Consider the following 15,493-nt stretch of genomic DNA (forward strand, 5'->3'; position numbering starts at 1 on the left):
TGTCAAGCAACCTCAGTAAAGAAACAATAACTATAAATTTGAGTATATGATTACTTTGTATATATATTCTATACTGTGACTATGTTGTGCCTAAGGGATACAGAGATTGGAAATTCATAAGGCAGTTTGCTTTTTGAGAAACTTCTGTTCGTATATTGTTTCCAGTTTATTTTCTTTACTGTTGTTTCTAACACTGGTTTGCAGTGTACTTCAATGATGCAGTCTAATTCATTACATAATTATACCAGTGCCTTAGCTGTTGCAGAGCTTTAACATTTGCTTCATTTGTTGAAACACAGTAAACGTTTTTTTAATTTGCCTGTTGCCCTGATGGCTACACTGGACATTTCATTATGCATTTAATGGATTTGTGTAGCATTCTGAAATTATGTCTCTGACTGTATTTTGACAGGCATGAGAGAAGTTGACCAGTGATGTGACCAGTTTTCTTCTCTCAGATTGTTATGTCCAGGTACATTTCCTTTCATAAACAAGTAGTGACTTCCTCATAACCAAAGTACATGATGAAATGGTGGATTTTGTAAATGATTACCTGTTTAATAATTGAAAAAAGTCTTTTAGATAGAGAATACATCATCTGTGACATTCCTAATCATGGAATATATTCAGCATCTAAGAAATTATTTTGCACTGCTGTTTAAGTCTGTTATTATATCTTCATACAAAACTCAGCATGTGCAATTTAGTAATGAGTGTAAAAAGAAGGAAGCCACATCTATCAGAATGTATTTAAATGCATAAGTATTTAATTTAATTAGCAGACATCCTTGAATTTCTTTAATGTGATTTTGTTTTATTTCACATAAGCAGTATGTTACAAATGCATTTTTTTACACAAATTGAACCATTTTCAGAACACGCATAGCTGAAGACTGCTGTATGTATAAATCTGCATGTTTAATTTTCCACAATTGCAAATGCCTGAATAATTAATAACTTATATGCAATTTCCATCTATTATGCAGCAGCCTCATTTGATTATATTAATGCATGATATTCAGATTGCTGCTATTCCAACAAATCAGGCATATGAATTAGTTAGCCTTAGAATAAAATCTGCTAGAATAATGGATCTTCTGCTTCTTTGAGAACATCTTACTGCAAGTTTTTAGTAACATTTCAATGGATGCAGGAAAGCCTTGACATACCATTTGATAATAAAAATGAATGTATGTTTTGCTAGAAGCACATCAACCAATTTATGCTTGCAGGAATTTGTGCGTGCACTCATATATAAAACTGCAGATACCTGAAGGTTGGATTAGTTTATTTTCTGTTCTCATCTATTTACATTGCAAAGGAATACAAAGAAGCAGATGATCAAAATGGAAAAGTAGATAGCACATTTAAATATGTGAGTCTACAGTGAAGACAGTGCATAGATTTTAGCCATAACATAAAATAAATGATAAATGAGCAGCACTGGATACCAATGTAGACAGGGAACACAAGCAGTATTAGAGTTTATGGTAATATGCACGCTTCTCCTTCAGGCACAATATTAAGACAGAAAACCAGAAAAAGGTAGAAAAAATAGAGCAGAATAAGTGAAAGAATACTAAAACTTGTTCCAAGGATAACAGGTTTGAGCTGTCAACATGTGTTTCTGCAATCTCCACTTGCCTACTGTAACTTTAAAGTAACTTAAGCAGTAGTCCTTGGTCACTCTTGAGAAGAAGCTCTTGTCCATATGGGCTGGTTGGGGGGGGGGGGTTCGGGTGGTATCTGGTTAACCAAAGTTAAACAACTAAATGAAAGAAAACAGACATCCAAATATGTTAATAAGTTAAATAGAGAATACGCATGAGGCCTTAAAATACAGATGCTATTAAACAACATATGTATCTGTTCTTCTTAAATACATAAAATGAGATGCGCATCAAATACTTGAACAATATAAATCATACACAATTATTTATATACACATTTGTTAAACAGATTGTAAACATAAAGGAGTAAAATGAGGTAAGCCTCTTTCTTACTATTAAAAGCATCAGGATTTGGATAATTACAGAAACCTGGTTCAAATATGGTGAACACATGCCCTCCTTTCCAAAGTTGTTAGAGCCACTCACAGCTGTGGGGCAGTACTTGTTTTTAATAACAGTCCCACTGTCTACTGTCAGAGTCAGCATGCTACACATCCGAAAGTCATAGTTATACTTAAATATCATATTGCAGCCAATTATAACCTCCGTGACCTCTTCAAAGCATAAGGAATAACTTAAAGAAATGGAAAAAAGTTAACCATCTAATCAAATACCTTCATTCCTTTCTAAAGGGTAACTTCAACTATTCACACACAGACTGGCAAATGCATACTACCAATAGCAAATATTCCCAGAGATTACTGGACTTTTTAAATACCATCACATTTGGCCAAATTGTCCCCTTACCCACCATAAGTATTAATCTTAATCGTCTTGTCATCACAAATGTTACCCAAAATTATACCATCCCACTCGGTACCTCCTCCTTACTCATATCTTATCATTTTGCTGTGTCGTTCTCTTGAGTCCTGTTTTGCTGTCCCTAATAACTCATCTATGTTGAGGGGTAACTTCAAAACCAATTATTCACTAGTTATTGATCTTATTGATAATCACAAATTGCATAGATGCCTGACAAACATTGTACATGAGACTGCTGTCTACTACTACGCTTCTTCTTCTACAGGTGTATTAAGGCATCTGTAATGTAAGCATAAACTCAAGTTTAAAACTAAAGCCATATGCTAGAATTATCATATCAACAAATGTGTAAAAAAAAGAAAAAGCTCTTGACCATTTCTAAAGGGTGTCTACTTCATCATTACACAAGGGACTTACAAATGGTTACATCCTCAAATACACCACTAGGAAACTTTGGGTAGCTAGTAATCCAAAAAAAAAAAAAAAAACAACTATGAGGCTTTCTTCAGCTATATTAGGAGTCTTAGAAGTGACAAACAATTCTATATTGAATTTATCTGTAGTAGTGCCTCCTACTCTGACCTTAAGTACATTGTTAATATTTTTGCAGACAAATTTTCTTCCAGCTTTACACCGCATTTCCACCTGTCTCTCTCAATCCCCATCACACTTCTCCTCTTGAAATCACTTTGGACAAAGTAATTTTGGCACATTCCAGAATTAAAAATACTTTTTTTAATTCTGACATATCCTAGGATGTCTGTTAAATAGCGTAAAGTGCCATCTAGCAAAATCCCATATCATCTGTTATTCCTGAGTGTCTCCACCGGCTGCATCCCTGGTGAGTGTGTAAAACTGTTATGGTGGTCTTGTATAAAGAGGATCACTTTATGCAAAATACTGACCTTTTTGTCTCAGTAATATTATTTTCAAGGCTATGGAATTTATTCTAATTGATCTTATAAATGATGACATATGTGTCCTTATATTCCTGGATCCACACCAGTTTGGCTTTGCAAATGCAGATAATACCTGCTCTACCATACTGTGATTTTTTTAAAGGTTTCTGAGGCCACTGATAAGGAGTATACAGGTCAAGCTTCCAACTCAGAACTTTCCAAGGCCTTTGACACTATTCCCCATGCAGGGATTATTGACATATTCTCCCAAATCAGAATTAAGCCATGCATAGTTTACTGGATAGTAGGTAAATGTGTATTTGACAGATCCCATAGTGTTGCGGTCAGCAGTGTTTGCTCTAGACAGAAAAACATTACCAGTAATGTTCAGAAGGGTTCTATCCTGGGATCCTGTCCTGTCCCCTTTGGAATATACTACTCTGGCATGATATCAAAGGAATATGCAAACTGGGGGGCAGTTATCAATTCCCATTCTGATACTCAAATTCTCAAGGAAAAGCTAGATAGACCAAACAAATGCTTGGCATGTTGCTCATGGGTTACCATTAAAGACAAGAAATGCCGTATAGATTATTTTGGCAAATCCAGCATTATTTGTACTTATCATTTAGATAATGTTCCACTTAAACATAACACAGTCATTACAGACTTGGGTATACTTTGCTGACAACAGACTCTCCTTTTACCACCATGCTTCTGGAGTGGTTAGAAAGTCATTCTACCTTGCAGAACATATTCTGTGTGGTCCAAAAATGTATGGTATATTTTTCCTCCTTTATTACGCCATCATTACATATAATGTCCTCTTTGGCATGCACATCACTAAGCACATAAGCCATCTCAAGAGACCTCACAGTTTCTTCTTCTGATCTTTGGTCATAGTACCATTAGCTACTACGATAAGTTACAAGCCCTGTCCCTTTACTCAGTGTCATATAAACTCTTGTTAGCCTTCTTTTGTACAAATGATCTAGTGCTCTTTGAATTTCTTTATCTAAACAGAATAAGTGGCAAAGCAAACCCCCGCTGTAGATACCCAAAAACTATACTACCATATCAACATCACCAAATGAGATAGGTGCCTAACCCAACACATTCTCCATTTGTGGAGTAGGCTGCCCTTACATATAAAGCATGGTACTTACCTAGCAATATTTAAAATCAGTTTGGATGACTGGATGTGTAACTACAAATTTCACCATGGATATGTGAGGAAAATCAACTTAATAGGAGACATTGTTAGTCTCTCATCAAAATCGGATAATGTGACTGAGTCTCTCCATGGCTTCCTTGGCTATAAACTTAGTAAAATCCTATGAACCTATAAAAGAATAAAGTAATCTACTAGATAGCTTCCAAAGAATTTACACTTTAAATAGCACATTACTCCACGTAATTATATAACTTCAGATTATGTAAGACACGGTCTGGGATCACTCTATCTGAACAGGCAAGTGATCGATCATAGTGCATTAATCTTGATTCCAAAATGGGAATTAAGCCCACAGTGAGGAGAGACCTAAAAATGCTCACATTAGAAATGAGTACCAAAGTTCCAATTAGCTGTATAGCTCTTTAAAGTCTAAAGGCACTCCTATCTTCCCTGCCGTGCATGGGTAGGTATGCGAGCCACCAAATGAAGTCATGTTGCATGGGCCATAGTCAGGGCTTTATCCTGGTATACTACCAGAGCAGCTTGTGGGTAAAAAGCTTTGTTAAAATATACATTTAGCATACAATACACAGAATTTCATGCTCAATAGTGTTTTATCAGGTGATAAGTAAAACCTTCCATTAGTGATTTCTGGACTATTAATTTCTGTATTTTGGATTTTTATACTTTAGTCTAGATTGTCTGAAGATTTTGATAAGCTCCATGATCCAGGCAATACTGGAGATTGTTCCATCCATATATGGCATGAGGTAAGGGTATCACAATGCTCTGAGCACCAGGTCCACCCTGAGACACATCTACCAGTAATACTGCAGTCATAGATAGCTTCATGTATTGGGTCAAAACAGCAAAGAGAAATGATAAATACAAAAGACCTTTCAAAAACAAATATTGTGCGAGATCCATCTGAGTAATCAGAGTAGTGATGTCAGTGACTAGAAGATATATTGTTTTATAGCTTTGGTATTCACCTTTTCTTATAAATTTCTTTCTGCTATTATTTCTTTTTTCCAAAAATTACTTCTTGTTTTAATTTCTCAAAGCACTGCCATTTTTCTCACATATGTTCCATAGCAGATCAGGTATTGTAGTGTTTATTTTGTTCTTTTCATACCCAAGCAGTGTATCAATGGTTTGCCACACCAGCCTCATACAGAGATAACGCCCTATGTATGACTCAGGTAATCCAGATTTCATTAGTAGCTGAGGAGCTTGAATGGGTAAGATTAGTGTGCCTATTCTGACAGTATGGGGTGAAGGGCCAGAGGGCTTATGCTGCCATTCCTAGACATGATTCTTGTAGGAGGATGAGAATGTTGTCATCAGATAGGAACCAGAGCAAGGATGTATGTTCCATGGTTACCCAAGCTGATAATGATATTCTATGATGGCCACACAATGGAGGGCACAATAAATAGGTAAACATTGGCAGCTCCTGTGGTAACATAGGAAGACATATTACCACCCAAGGAAGGGGTTAAATTCATTCATGCAAATGTTTCTCATAGCCAGGATGCTGTCAAGAGAATAATCTCCCCAAAGTTTGCCTGTATGAAAGTCGCACTGGACTGATCCAACTCAAGGGAATAAGAGGCAACAATTCCAACACTACTAGGAATAATTTAAGAACAATGGGAGGACATTTGATGGTTGGGGGAGAAAGTCATAGAAGAAAAAAAGTATAGAAATGGTCTGACATATCCTGAATACTTTTGATGTGCTCATTTGATTATAACTTTGTTTGTTTGTGTCTTTCGGCTTTTCCCGGTTAGGGGTCGCCACAGCGGAACTCCGGTCCGCTAATGATTGGCAGTAGAGTTTTACGTGCTGGCTTGCTGGGCCTAACGCACAACCTTCAATGAAGGAACGCCCGTTCACGCATGTCGCCACACAGAAGATGCTCTAACTGAGAATCGAATGGGCAACGTCTAACTGTGAGGTGACAACGCTACCGCAGCACCACCATATAACTAAAATGTCAAAATAATCTTTTTTCATTAAAATTTATATTTCTGAAGAAAATAAAATCAGTTTGGTTCTGATATGTAGAACAGTGTGTGTTTGCAGTGTATTCCAGATTTAAAGATATACTACAAGGGGTTATGACAAGCATGTTGCTCTATAGATTCATTGGCAAATATTAGATAATCAGTTTGCAGACTATCACACACCCAGCCATAACCAGACAGTGACAAAATGTGAGAATCAATCCCTGTACTTTGCATCTGTGAGGAAAGCACCATAACCACTATAACAATTCCTATAGATGAGTGCAGAAAAACATTCATACTATACATACATACATATATATATATGGTTCTACCTGACATAGTCGAAACCACACAACACCGACAACCACATCACCGACACCACATATTCGACAGTCCATAAACACGAAACCACACATAACCGACAACGAAATAACCGACGGTACACAAACACGAAACCCCATACACTGCACACACCACAATAACAATTAAAAACAAAACACATCCCCATTCCACAAACCACACACACAACACAAGCACACCAAAATCCTTACAAGCCCACACTAAACCTTACCCTAACCCTAAGGTCCGTCACTATCGCACACTTACCTACCCGCTCCCTAACCCTAACTCACTTAACCCGAAACTATCGGTCCCTAAACCTAACGCACTTAACCCACCCCTATTGCCACTTAACCCTAACTCACTTAACCCACCCCTATCGCCTCCCTAACCCTAACTCACTTAACCCACCCCTATCGCTCCCTAACCCTAACTCACTTAACCCACCCCTATCCCCACAGACCGTCAATCTCCACACTTACCTGCCTCGCACCCTAACGTCCGTCACTACCGCATACTCACACAGCCTTTCCCCATGTCGGCATCCTCGGCGTTGGTGTTGTCATCCGTCGTGTCGGTCTTCTGCATTGTCGATGTTCTGCCACTCGCGATTCGCGTCGGTCTTCTTCGTTTTCGATCTTCTGGAGCTCGGAATTCCGCTGTCGGTCTTCTGCGCTGTCGACGAAGTCAGGTAGAACCATATATATATATATATATATATATATATATATATATATATATATATATATATATATAAAGAAGTTATGTCTTACCATAACGTTCCATCTGTATTCCTCGGAACCGAGCCGGACATCTTCTAAGCTCAAGTCAGCTACAGACTCGCGAGCTAAACTCTTACCCAGAATTCCCCTCTCCCTGTTACCTCAGATTGAGTTTGCAAGTTAAAAGAAGGTAGAGGCTACCTTTGGTCAAATGACCTAAAAGAACCGGGTGGTGAGATCTACTAGAAGCCACAGGAGGGGGGGAAAAGGGAGGGTCATAATGACTGAACGAGGATCAACAATACAGATGGAACATTATGGTAAGACATAACTTCTTTATCTGATATTGTTAAGCCTTGTTCATTCCTTACATATGGGACAGAGTCCCCAGCTACCTCTATTCCTGGGAGGCTCTCATGGAAGGACATTCCTGAGCACCATATAACCAAATGACGCTCTTCCTCTGGAGGCCAAATTCAATTTTTAATGATTGATGAAGGTATGAGGCATAGCCCAAGTTGCAGATGCACAGATGTCATGTAAAGAAGCTCTGGCATGGAAGGCAGCAGAAGTTGCCACCAACCTTGTTGAATGAGCCTTTATGGTAGTAGGCAATGGGATATTACGTTGTATATAAATGAAGGTCACACATCTTTCAGCTATCTAGCCAACATGACCTTAGCAACAGCACATCCTAATCTAGGTCCAGAATAGGCCAAAAATAATTGGTCTGATTTACCAGAGGCCTTAGTCCTGTTCAAGTAGAAGTGGATTTGCCTGTTGCTATCTAGGGTATGTAGGCAATACTCTCCTTTGTTTGAATGATTGGGAAAGAAAACTGGCAATTCAATGGTTTGATTAATGGACGTTTCAGAGATCACTTTTGGCAGTTCTCAAAGGCACTCTATCTCTATGAAAAATCAAGTATGGACTCTTGATGCATAAGGCTTGAAGCTCAGAGATATGTCTGGCAGAAGTAATGGCGACCAAAAACAAGGCTTTCCATGACAAATATTTGAGGTTGCAAAAAGAAGCTGGTTCGAAGGGTGGCATTGTCAGAGCTTGTAGAACTAATGACAGGTCCCATGGTTGAATAGGTTCTCTAAAAGGGGGCTTCAGATGATTCACACCTTTTATGAAGGTCTTGCATAATTTGTGTGACATAAGAGAGGAGTCTTAGACACCCTCATGAAACTTAGATATTGCAGCCAAATGAACTCTAATGGTAGAAGCCGATAGACCCAATTGAAATAGGTCGGTCAGATACTCTAGTATTATCGACATCGGTGCTGAGAATGGATTTACTTGTTTTTCTTTCAGCCAACAGGTAAATCTTTTCCACTTGCTTAGATAAGTAATTCTAGTGGAAGATTTATGACATGTAATAAGAATGCCCCGTACTGATCATTCTGCCTGGCAATCAAGGGAAGTGGAGGAGCCAAGCTGTGAGCTTCAGGATGTCCAAGTTGGGATGAATCAGGTTCTGCGGATGTGAGATCAACCCTGGGGTTGGATGGAGAATCCATGGTTGATCTAGCAGGTGAGGCCAAAGGACACCTTGCTCTTCAATCGACGGGCTTTCTTTAGAAACTGGGGAATGACGGGGAGAGGTGGGAATGCATAAAGAAGACCCAAGGGCTAATCATGGACTAAAGCATCCCTGGGTGACTGTCTCAGAGGGGGAATCAGTGCAAAGTAGTTGCTGCATTTGTAGTTGGTCAGGGATGCAAAGAGGTCACAGGAAGGATGTCCCCAGTGGTGGAAGATCTCCACCACTATCAAGGGATTCAGGAACCACTTGTGAGGCTGTAGAATGCACCTGCTGAGTCTGTCTGCTATCATGCTGGAACTCCCAGGAATGTGCGTTGCTAGAAGAAAATGGTTGGTAGTCATCGCTCATTGCCATATCCTCATGGCCTCTCGACAAAGGGGGTAAGATTTGGTACCACCCTGTTTGTTGATGTACCAGACCACCACCATGTTGTCTGATTGTATCGCAATCATCCCAGATGGCAGCAGGGGATGGAATGCTTGCAATGCCAGAAGCACCGCCCTCAGCTCTAGAACATTTATATGCAGTTGGACCTCCAGTTTGGACCAAGTGCCTTGGACTGTCTGTCCCTGACATAGCCCTCCCCACCCCATCAGGGAGGCATCCGTGGTCACTGTAGCCTTGGGCTGACTGGGGGAGAAGGGGCGAGACCATTGTGATGGGTTGTGTGTCATCCACCAATTTAAATCCTGTTTGCACCTGTGGGTTACTCGAATCTTGGCTGAAAGAGGATGCTGAAAAAGATACCATTGAGTGAGCAGTAGCCATTGTAGAAGCCTCATATGAAACCTGACCAGGGGGACAATGGTGATGGAGGCTGCCATGGAACCCAACAGCTGTAGGACAGAGTGAGCTGTGGATTTCTCCCTGGAAAGGATTGGGATCAGTTGTTGCTTTATCCTTAGAATTCTGTGCTCTGGAATGGGTGCTCTGCAATTCTTTGTATCCAAGATGACCCCTATGAATTCTGTGGGGTGAGATTGGATTTTTGCCAGTTTATGGTTATGTCTAGCTTTTGTGCAGCGAGGAGAGAGAGTATGCCATGGCTTCTTCCAATGGATGTCTGTTGGGGGCAGAGATGAGTCAGTCATCTAGGTATGGAAACACCTGGAATCCTTGTAGTCACAAGTGAGGTGTGATGACTGCCATGCATTTTGTGAACACTCCGGGGGCTGTAGAGAGTCCGAAGGGCAGTACTCTGAACTGGTAGTGACTGGCTCCTGCATGGAAGCTCAGAAATCTTCTTGATGACCTGTCCATTTTTATGTGGTAGTACGCATCTTGAAGATCTATCAAGCACATCCAATCATCTTTTTCCAAAAGCGGGAGGATAGGCTGTATTGTGACCATCCAGAATTTTTGTACTCTTACAAACTTGTTCAATACACTGAGATCCAAAATTGGTCTCCAGTCCCCGGTTTTCTTTGGCACAAAAAATAGTCTTGAGTAGAATACGGATCCTATCTGGTCTGGAGGGACTATTTGGATGACTCTTTTTCTTAGCAGCTTTTCTATCTCTAGTGCTGCTTCTTCCCTTGACTGGGTGGAATGTCAGGTAGGATTTTTGAAGGGACAGGACTAGGTGCAACTTGTGAACATAGCCATCCAGAGGAGGGCAGGGAGATAGCATAGTATCATCAGCAGAAGCCAGAGCCTTCTCCATCAGTTGGAAGGCTGGTCCACCTGAAGAGGTGTGAGTGTCCAGGACAGGGGTCACCCCTCCCCTAAGTGGCTCAGCATGCCAACCTGGAGTCCCCAGATGGCTGTGAAACAACAAATTATGTGTGTCACAACTATCATCCTGGGTTGTAGCAAAACTCTCCTGCCATGAAGGCAACTGCAGTTCCTTAGTGAGGTCCATAAAGGGAACCGTAGAGGGGAAAGACTGTACTATATAAAGGGACTTCAAAGGCAATGAAGGAGGAGAATAAGAAAGGGTCTTTGGCGATGGGTGATCACCTCCCAAGGAAGGATAGGTCCTGGGGGTGGTGGGATACCTCTGGCCAGAAGCACTTGATCCACAAGACGCAGCACGTTGTGTTCAGAAAGGCTTCTAGTGGACCTCACGGACACAACTGAGGGAGAAACAGGTCTGTCCACAGAAGAGACAAGCTTGGTGCCCACCTCACCAGTCTGCACTGAGAACAATGGTGCTGAGAGAGACTGGACTACGGGTGTCTGCACCGAGGAAATCATTGGTGCCGAGGTCACGGTCTGCACTGACAAAACGATCAGTGCCGAAGTGGTTGCCGGTACCGAAGCTGGAACCGACAAAATTGGTGTCAATAACTGAGGCGTCAGTTCTGAGTAAGATGTCAGAGTTGACGTGGTCAAGGTCTGCACCGACTGAACAGTCAGTGCCAATGTACTAGTAGTAGTAGTAGTAGTAGTGTAAACCTAGGTGCCCCTCGGTACCGATACAGTAAAGACTATAGTAGACGGAGCCAAAATCACTGATGGTGCCGAAGGTCTAGGCACCGAAAGTGCTGGGATCGACAGAGTGAGCTCCGAAGCAGAAATCTTAGCCTTCTTAGGTCTTTGTTGGTGGGAGGCCCCAGCCAGGGACGAAGGCAGAGACTTGGCCTTTGTAGGATCATCCGATATTTTCTTATGGGCCCTAGGAGGGGTTGAAGCCTCTGACCCAAAAATAGCTTCTGAAAAGGGAGATTTAAGAAGTCCCTTCAGCAACAACTTTTTCTTCCTCTCAATCAAAGTTCTATTGGAAAAATTCTTACAAATACCACAGGGCGGGTCAACAGATAAGTGAGACACACCCCCAAGCAATAATCACACAGAGAGTGTGCATCTGATGTAGGTAATTTGTGTCCACAATCTGAACACCTTTTAAATCCTGGACTATCTTTTTGATCTGCCATGATAGAAAAGGAGAAAGAAGCAAGGGTACCAGCAATAGTATGAATGAATACCCGAAGGTAATGAAGAAAAGAAGGGTTTACCAATGATGATAAGGGAGAAAATAACTTGCGGTAAAAAGTGCAGAGAAAAGAAAAGGAAACTCAAGGAAATATAGTTGCTAAATGTGATAATTTAAGAGACAACAAATTAGAAACTTTTTTGACAAAAAAGGTTATATTAGACTAGTCTGACAACAAATATCTATACTTAGCTCAAGAAAAGTAGCTTGACACGACCGAATGGAGATGCGGCAAATGAAATCTGAGGTAACTGGGAGAGGGAAATTCTGGGTAAGAGTTTAGCTCGAGAGTTTGTAGCTGATGCGAGCTTGGAAGATAGCCGGCTTGGTTCCGAGGTTGGAACTGATACCCATAAGTAAGGAATGAACGAGGATTAACAATATCATATATATATATATATATATATATATATATATATATATATATATATATATATATAAGATCGAACACTATAAGCTCGACCTTGGAATCTCGAAATGTGATATACTTGAACGCTTAGAAAAGTGACTTTTTTCCAAGGTAAAAAAATTTGCTGTTCTGAGAATACAAACACACAGCACAAGCACACCAAAATACATAATCCACACTTACACACTTCACAGAACTCTACACTAAACCGTACATACACTACTAGCTATCCACTTACCTTAACCCAACCCTAATCCTAAGGTCCCTAACTAACGCATACTCACCTTACCTGCTCCCTAACCTTAAGGTCCATAACTAATGCACACTCACCTTACCCACTTCCTTGGTCCAGTCTCACACTTACCTTAACCCAGTCCATCACCTTCGCAACCCAGTCAAGGAAATAGCGAAGCTGCAGAAACGGCCCACCGAATACTTTCCCTAGAAAAATATTTTGTGTTCTGCAGCTTCGCTATTTCAAGTGTTTGCTGAACAGGGGTCGATATTATAACATTCAAAGTTTTAAGACTTTGATGTTATAATATAGGCCCATATATATATATATATATATATATATATATATATATATATATGCCTGTGTGTGTGTGTGTGTGTGTGTGTATACATGTGTTGTCTATATCTATCTATCTATCTATCTATCTATCTATCTATCTATCTATCTATCTATCTATCTATCTATCTATCTATCTATCTATCATAATCTATATCTCCCTCAGTCCATGTTACAAACACCACTTCCTAACCCCTCTCCCATCATTCCCCCAATGACCTAGATGACTCCTAATGCTAATTGCAGAAAGCTCTTTGGTGTTTTGAAAGAATGCAGCAATCCTCCCCCCAAAAACTGCAGATCATCATCACCACAAGAAGCACCCCTATACAAAGGTGGCTCACACTTTTCTCTCTCTCTTTGATCATCATTTCATACCCCCACTAACTTATGTCTCTAACAAATGTCATACCATCCCCTTTAATTTCACCTAGTTATATCTAGTATTAAGCACTTTTGGTTCCATAGACATTTCCAGCTCCACATTATCCTCAAGACATTTCATGTCATGAAACCCGTGACAACAAAACATCTCCCACAAAAAAAAAAAATCCCATGCAGTCATGATACATAACATCAGACTAGTCAATAGATGTTGCACTTTGACACATATTTTTAAAACACAGTGATGATAAAAAGTCTGATAAGTATTGTGATGCCCCTCCTCTGGGCCAGTGATCAAGGAGCCTGAATCCAGACTACTGACACTGGTGAGGGACGTTCACTTGGAACAAAGATAGGTACACACAATATTTCCTGATGCAGCTCTCTGCACCAAGCACAATTTCCCTTAAGAGCACTCAGGGAACACACTCATTCTAGGGTCTGGGTCTTCCTCTCTTTCTCTCTTTCTGCAAGCCCTCAATAAGACTCTGCACTGGCACAGCTATAGAGTTATATCCTCAGCCAAGTGTCCCAAGCCACATCCTCCACCACTCTCTCTGTGAAACCAGTTCTCTGTGTCCCTGTTCCAAGTAGCTCACACACACACACACACACACACACACACACACACACACACACACACACACACACACACACACACACACACACTTTGAAAGTTGATTTCCACAAACAAACACACACACACACACACACACACACACACACACACACACACACACACACACACACCTGAGAAAGGTTGGCACAGGTTTATTAGCTATGACCCTCTGCCCAGACTATAAGGTAGATACTGCCACCAGGACACTCCAAAGCCAGCTACTCTAAGGCTTTTTCAAGGGTAAACAATCACATTGAGTAAAATTAATACTAATACAGATGACAGTGTTTGACCAATACAGTTAGGCATTCAGGAGTGGCCACAGTGTCAATAAATAAATATATGTACACTCAAAGGTTAAAACCTTCTCTAAAAGAGCAGTCACAATGAAACGTTTAAATATATTTAAGAATAAATAATGAAAGAGCATGAAAATACTAAATATCTATTTACAATAATCACCAGAGTTTCATCACAGGAAATATTAAAATAACACAGATGAATAGAGTCATACAGGTATAGAAAAACAGTACTCAACTAATGTCACTATATTTTCCTGACTGATCTAAAAAATTACTATTCCCTAGTTACATACTAAAGCAAGGCAAAATGAAGTGGATGAGTGATCCTTCTATGTCAGGTTTCAAAAACAGACTGTGCTGAGACTTCTATCTCATCTAGTATTAAAACAAAATTTCACTGCTGGATTACTGAAAGACATCACATACATCTGATCATCTGACTTCTTGTTCCCATACTACCCCTCTTTATTATAAACTGAACCAGAATCTTGCACATATGTGTTACCATACAAACAGAACTTTGCTAAGATATGTTATAGAATCCTGAAGCCATAAAACCATTTAAACACTTCTATCCTTCCAGGGTAGCAATTAGTTCATTGCTAAGGACAATACAGCAAGATTCCTATTCCTTGTTTTTACAGACATTTAATCTCTGACTGGAATCAGAACTGTAAGATACAATCTTTATGGCCTACCAGGTAATTTAATTTCAGACTATTTTTTCAAAGTTATCTGGACTGAGATTAACCTTTTTCTCTTCCAGTATCCAGTGTTACAATATTAATTTCAACAATTATAATACACTCTGACATACAGGTGTATTTCTTTTTTCTGTTCAGCAGGACACACTGTTGTTCCCAGTGTATCCAATCTCCCAAGGAATATATATAAAAGCTTAGCAAAGTATCTAAAACCTAATTTATACTCTTTAACTGACCTCCTAGGATTCTTCTCAACAATGTTTCATAGGATCAGAGGATCATAGGAAGTTACTACACTATTGGCCCCAAGGCCCTTATAATCCTAGCCAAGAATTAACCCATGTTCCAACAAGTCAACACCCAATGCTCCTGTCCAGCAAGGACACAGGTGGAATCTCAGGGGTGTATTTCCTTTTCCCCATCCAGTTATCCAGGTTGC

This window comes from Protopterus annectens, chromosome 1.part2 (genome assembly GCF_019279795.1).
Source record: "Protopterus annectens isolate FY-2018-M chromosome 1.part2, PAN1.0, whole genome shotgun sequence".
In the NCBI taxonomy this organism is placed as follows: domain Eukaryota; kingdom Metazoa; phylum Chordata; order Ceratodontiformes; family Protopteridae; genus Protopterus; species Protopterus annectens.